General features: G+C 42.8%; 1 protein-coding gene across 2 annotated transcripts in view; it reads left to right on the top strand.

Annotated features, from left to right (window-relative positions):
* The first annotated feature begins 762 nt into the window (after positions 1 to 762).
* The window catches only part of LOC139463733 (dnaJ homolog subfamily C member 13-like), a 510,967-nt gene continuing 504,645 nt past the window's right edge, over positions 763 to 7,084 (top strand). For both annotated transcript variants that reach the window (XM_071244983.1, XM_071244982.1), the window contains exon 1: positions 763 to 962. The gene's annotated coding sequence lies outside the window, so the exon portion shown is untranslated. The remainder of the gene's footprint in view (positions 963 to 7,084) is intronic.

Below are 7,084 nucleotides of genomic sequence, written 5' to 3'. Positions count from 1 at the left end.
ATTATAGATTTAAATTAGAAATCTACCTAAATAGGTGACATACATATATTCTGGTATTTCTAACATGTAAGAGACTAATATGTTACTCCCACACAATTTCATCAGTTAAAGATGTTTATGTTTTATCTAGCACGGACATATTTTGTACTCAGCTGCATGTCTTTACATCCGCTGATAAGATATTGTAACTCTTGCTTTTTTTCTTAACACCTTACTAATTTCCAAATAAAGAAAAGAAGAACAGTTGAGAAGGAATGGGTTGAATAACTTGCCAAATATACTTTTGTACAAACGAATATACTAATATTTATATCAGAGATGTCAATATAGCTGGAATATTGCCGAGTACGGCGTTAAATAACAAACAAACAACAGGAATACGAGAGCGCAGCTGCAACGCCTACATCAATCTTACTGTAAGACGCGGGTAGAATAAGAGTTGTCGTTCTTGTTTGAAGAAGTTCCCGTGTTCATACTCCGATATGGAATCCTTCAAGAGGGACACGAGTCTACATTCGGCTTGTCCCGGAATGGGACAAGTTGGTCACGAATGACTCTTCTGAAACAAGAATAAAACTGCCGAGCATACAGTGGGAGTTTGGACACTTGTGCGGCCAGAAAACAAAACACTCCAACGGGGGAACCAGTCAATTCTATCATAAGCTCCTGTCAGCGACATTTTAACTCGCATTTAGATCAGAAGGAAGGTAAAATGATGTAGCACGTGTAAATATGAGCTTACGGAAGTGCTTAGCGGAAGTAATCAACCCAACATGGCAGCTTCTGCGAAAACGGGAAGCTGAGAAGAACTTTTCATCCTGAGAACTCTTTTGTGTCGAGAATACAAGTTTAGAAACGCCATCCTTGTCTTACTGCCATTGAAATTTGCTTCGAATCGATGCGTTTTCACTACGCCGTTGCTCGTGTTTCCTTGTCAAGCGGACACTGATCGACATCAAAAGGTACTGTTTTTGACCACTCCCCCTTCGCCTTGTGACTTGATACATCATGTGATGTATTGTCACTACACACTTGATATTTTTTTTCACACAACAATAGTAAAAAATATCACACCTAATTAAATCAAAGACTCAAAATATGTAATAAAGGTTATACAGTTCTTGAACTCTTTTCATAGACTTGTATTCTTATTGGTATGTGATCCAACACTAAATTAGCTAAGACCACCAGTACTTGTAAATCAGGAAGATTTCTTGTTTTGCAATTACACACCGACCAGCCCACTATTTAAGTAGCCATATATCTCACACACTCGCTCAAACCTTATAGTTAACGAGACGTTCCAATTTCTAGGTAATGATTGAGATTAAAATGTAAACAGCGAATGCTATGCCCTGTGGCACCATAAAATCTTGTATCATTCAGTGTATTGTTTCATGACACCTTTGAGGTGTTTCTTTTTCTGGACAAATATGTCTGCAATACAAGTGTTTCACACTTAGTGAATGTATGACCAGACTTTCCTTTTTAAAATTGAACTACCAAATATGAACTCTGTCAGCATATACAGGTTGTGCAGAACAATATGTGGAAGTCATAGCATTTAGTCTTAAAATCGTGTTTTCCATTCCCTTTTAATTTACTTTGGAATGTCGCTTGCTTAGACGGTTGCTCTGTATCTTCATTTGAGTCCATTGTCTCAGAATCTTGACCACCATCACTATAACTATTTCCAACATTACTGTCATCGTCATTTTCGCTTACAAATTTTGATGGCATCATAGTTTTTTATACTATGCGAAGATGGAAAAGGACTTCACCATGATATTGTCAAGTAGATGGTCTATGAACATCAGAAGTTCATAAACTTGACGCACTGCACTGACTAACTGAATCCTTGCGCTGCTGCATGGACCTATTGAAATGTTCAGTGACACAGATGATAAGTGCATATATGATATGGTGCAGTTCACTGTAATCAGGAAACTGGCAAGCGAGCAAACAGCAGAGCCAATGTCAAGTTAATAATAGTGAAAAAAACCCATTAGGGTCTGAAGCATTTTATAGGGAAGGTCAGGTGATTGAAACCACAAGAATGTTTTAGGCCTCAAGTTAACAACGTAATGACAACGTTGGCATGGTCAGTCGGCACCAATTTGTAATTATGAATACAGGGGAGATAACATGAGAGAAAATCACTTCTGCGTTTCTGCTCTTTTGTCAATCAATTTCAAAAGGAAACATCATTTGTGGATGAATTTCTGTGTAGATTTTAAGGCAAGTTCACACGAAAATAAACCCATTATTCTTGTACTTTTTTATCATGAAAAATATTTACAAAGTAGTTTCATAGCCAAAACAATACAAATATTAAAAGTATCTAATTCATTTTGTTCATTAAATCGGTTCATATTTTTCACATTCTATTTCCATAATAAACACACCATGGCTTATGCCCCTTCGAATATGACGTCATTGGTTCCAATTGATAAAGGAATGACATCATAAGACTTTATTAGACCTGTTTTACGTGGTGCAGGTAAAGGTGTGTGATTCTATCTTCTTACATGTGCAGAGTTTGTTGGCGTGCTGTTCAACAAACAACACTAAGCACAATTACTCTGAAATATTTCATTTGTCCAAAGGGGACACGGACGACCCAGTCGCCTAAGGCGCCGCAATTCGCTGTGCAGAGTTGTGTCCCTTGGGCGCGCCAGAAACCTATGAGTGTGGGTTCGAATCCCAGTACGCCCCGATTATGTGTCTAGGTTTGTCAGCACCATACCCATGCTCGTGGGTTTCACCAAAGTGGTAAACGTCTGAGACCTGCATCACTTCGGGCTTTCCTCCCACATTAAGCTGACACGCTGTGATATAACTGGAAATTTTTAAACTTATCCTATCTCACACTTTGCATTTCTCCATTCTTCTTCGATCCTATGGGGGAACCTGCTTGAATCATGTACCAGCTCATCATGCCTTAAAGACAATCCTGTCGAGCCTGTAATTTCTGTCACAGATGAGGCCCTCTTAGACATCTTCCTTACAGACAATTTGTCGACTCACTACCTGTCTACCACAAGAAGATATGCATGTCGATGTGTGATAGGTCTGTCTGACCAACCCGGGTCCTGCTCTCGTTATACCAGTGACCGATTGCTCCAGTCCATTTAAAATCCCGCTCTTGGATTTGGCTTGTTTTGGATCGTTACACTTCACCCTGCGCAGCGTTCACCCTCCAGGATCGGCATTCTCGATCGAGTTACCATGCTATGCTCGCTCCTCGGATGATATTGAATGCTCTCACCATGATCGTCATCATTCCTGCTCCCAATTGTCTTCAATTGACCACCCGTAGGACAGTTCTCTCTACGGCAGAGATTGGTCATCCGTCGTTGAGTATCACCATAGCGGCTATCCTCATGGGGACATTGTCGGTGGTTGATGCCTACGTTGCCCATCACAAGGGATGGAATGCCTACCCGATCTACCAGGACTCTTATTACCAGCATCCTGGATACCCTTACTCACGGTTTCCTGACTACCGCTCTTCTGCCGGCTACACCTACCCGCCTCAGTTCACAGGATCGGCGTTCGTCATTGTATAAAGAATGTGATCGTCGAAGTCATTCTTGGATCCATTCTCATTCGGCGCACAGATCGCCCGATCGTAATCCTTTGAGGTCGGCTCCTCCTTGTCAACCTTTCCTACCCACGAGTTGGGATCACAGGGATCAACAACACGACTTCAGAACCATCGTTCGACTCTATTGTGAAAGCAATATCTACTGTCCTCCTTGACTGTTCGTATCCTTCATCGACTCCTCAACCTTCTGATTCTGGTCCGGTTTCAGTTGCCTCCTGCTCGACCCCTCCCAGATCGGGTGCTTCGGCCTCTACTCTACTTCGGCCCGGTATCCAGGCTCAACCAACTGACAGTTCACACCCGTCAATTGTTCTTGACGATCCCTTGTCAACACATTCCTCGGTTGGGAGTTTTGAACCCGCGGACCCTGAATCGGTCATGCATTGGATAGCTGATAAATTTCAGTTACAGCGGACAACTTCGGCTGCGGATAGGTTCTCTGGATTTGCAGTTCCGTCGGCTTGTTTGTCCAAGATCACGCTCCCTCCCAGACCATTCTTACTGGACATTAACTCTAACCTATACGGCTTTCACATCGTTTAGTCGATTACAGGATCCTCTCCATGTCCCCGGCTTCATCCTTGAAGACACAGGTACTCATGGCATGTCTACTACGGTCGCCTCCCCCTATATTGACGGTGACGTTTCTACTCTGTCTCAGAAGCACTCAACTTCGTCTTATGTGGTTGAAGGTCGGGACCTAACCCACTTGGATGCCACAGTCCGCTTTACCCACCCACTTGTGTCTACTATTTTGTCAGCCATGGACACACTCTCTGTCTCTCTCTCCACTCATTCCCAAGAAGAGGCGATCGGTCGATCGGTCTCCTTTACCAGACCCAAGGGCGCCAGCGAACTTTCCAAGGGGTAGGTTCAGCAGGAACTTGACTCCTTTTCAAATCGGCATGACTGGGAACTTCAACCCCCAGCCGTTCCTGTTACAGCCACGCCCGTAGGCAAAAACTCGAGATCTTTGCAAGCAATTGGACCATGCTCGCAGACCCCTTAGCGATGCAGCTGCTTCAACAAGGGTATCGATTACCTATGATCGCACCGCCACCTACAATGGTCCATCACCATTGGAGAACGTATCCGGCCAGGCTCCTACCAACATTGATCGACACTGTAGGTACTTTACTAGCAAAAAACGCTATCGTATATCAGTCTCTGACAACGCTCCATCTTTGCGTCCTTCGTAGCAAAAGAATACTCCCAGCGGGTTGCGAAGACCATCTCTGCTGCCCATCGTGCTTCCACCAGGCACCTTTTTTACCACAAGTGGACGGCTTTTGAGACTTATTCGCGCTCATGATATTTCCACTCCCACCTCGGATTGCCAATTACCTGTGTTCGACTCAGAAACTTTGGGGGTCCACGTTGGCAACCATTAACTCTGTCATCACCACCACTTCCGGTGTGAAGGTTTCTACGGTTATGGAGCTACAATCGCCTCATCCGTTCCTACAAATTAGCCAACCAAGCTGCTTGTTTTCGGCCTTCTTCGTGGGACATAAACATTATTCTTCAACAGCTTTGTTCCGGTGATTACAAACCACTGACAGAGAAGGTTTTTGAGACAGTTACGCTGAAGAAGTTTTTTTTGTTGGCTTTGGCCACTGCTGCATGGGTCAGCGAAATTCATGCTTTGGATGTCACTAGGGTCCAGTTTGACAGATCAGGAAGTGGCAAAGCGTTTCTGGGGCTTTGTTGGGATTTTTTGGCAAAGAAACAACTTTCCAGACAACCGGACCGGCTATTTACGATTCCCCCGCTCTCTGCTATTTTGGGATCGAACGACCGTGAAGACCTCTCCTTGTGCCTCGGATATATCTCGATGTGTCTTGCCTCCACAGATGTTCTTGGAAGAGACTACCTCACTACCTTCGCGACATTTCAGTCACAGACGTACAAGGGCTCCACAAGTTCGGTCTGTTGGTGTTGGCACAACAATTGTCTCGCCCCAGTTAACGTAGATAATAAACTGCTATGCTTTGTAATCCTTGCCTGTTCCAATTGTATGTACTGAATAAATCATTAAACATTTATGTGGTGTTGCATGTTTTTGATGTTTCTGGTTTCCAAGATTGAGTCCCCTTTGGAGGGTGGATTAGCTCATCTGTAGAGACTTTTTCGTAATTTACGAAGTCACTATTCGGTGTGAAACAAAACAAAGAACAACAACAACAAAAGATCAGTGTCCCAAACCTTTATTCGGCTCACCTCTGCCTCAGGTATCTGTTATGTAGGGTTTTGGTTCGATGGTCCATTGCTATGGAATGTTGTCGATAGTTCCTCTTCCCGTTTTGGTACGCTTCATACACTTGAATGTATTTTGATTACCTTGACAAAGCGTTAAAAGAGTTACCAAACCTAACGCACTCTATGGTCCGTGGGAGATTTGTTTGAAGAATCGATGCCCTTCCAGGATTGATTTAAAGTCATATGCTGTTTCGCTTATGCGTTTACAGCTTCGCGGTTGTTCTAAATGTACGATGACTTACGGGAAAAAACGTTAGTCATGTATGCCCGATCTCATGCTGTTTCGTTATCATCGGTTGATCGTGTGTGTTTTTCCCGATCATGAGTTCATGTCTTTTAGACGCTAGACAGTTTTCAAAATTCTAAAACAAATTCAAAATTACACTGTCTAGACCCAGCTTCCTCGTGCATATCTCACGGTTGTATTCTATACAGGCTAGGGTATCTGAGGCTCACCATCCAACCGTGGGATAAAATGCAAAGTGTGAGATAGGATAAGTTTAAAAATTTGGAAATGTTAGTATAAATTGTATATTTATATACTCTAGCCTTATAAAGCTCTGTGAAAGAGAATGAATTGGTAGAGGCGCACACGTGGTCAGTTCAAGCAGGCATGGCGTGCATGAGAGGCACGTAATTGACCTAGCTTTTGGACGTAACCATGGAGATGCAGGGGGCTTGGGTGGCTATTTTTCTTTTCAGAAGCTGGAAACATGATTTAAGCACATTCCCACATAGGATCGAAGAAGAAGGGAGAAATGCAAAGATAGGATAAGTATATAAATATACAATGTATACTAAAATTTCCAATACTGTTAAAAGCGGCGTTAAATCCAACTCACACACTCATTTGTCCAACATCGCGACTGAGAAGGCAACAATACATGGATAACATACTAAAAGATTCGCTAAGATGGTTGGAAGGGTCTGTTGTATGAGTTGCGCTTATTCATTTGTGTTGTATATATTGACTCTTGCTGAGTTGCTGTAGTGTTCCACGAGAGATTTTACCTGCTGGTTCTGAAACTGATTGGAAGCAGGTGGTGTACGATCCTTAAATGGAAATGGGCTAAAGGGACAGCGTTCTCATCAAGACCCTGACTCAGCTGTTTTTGTAAACAAACACCATTAAGTTGAAGTAACTCAGGTAAGTTTGCTGTAAAGTTATTAAACCGATAAAATCTAACCACCGCAGTATTTCAGAAATGTGTTTTAGCA

Source organism: Haliotis cracherodii, unplaced genomic scaffold (assembly GCF_022045235.1).
Source record: "Haliotis cracherodii isolate W230 unplaced genomic scaffold, xgHalCrac1.p SCAF_16, whole genome shotgun sequence".
Taxonomy (NCBI): domain Eukaryota; kingdom Metazoa; phylum Mollusca; class Gastropoda; order Lepetellida; family Haliotidae; genus Haliotis; species Haliotis cracherodii.
This window is presented reverse-complemented; position numbering and strand designations above follow the sequence as displayed.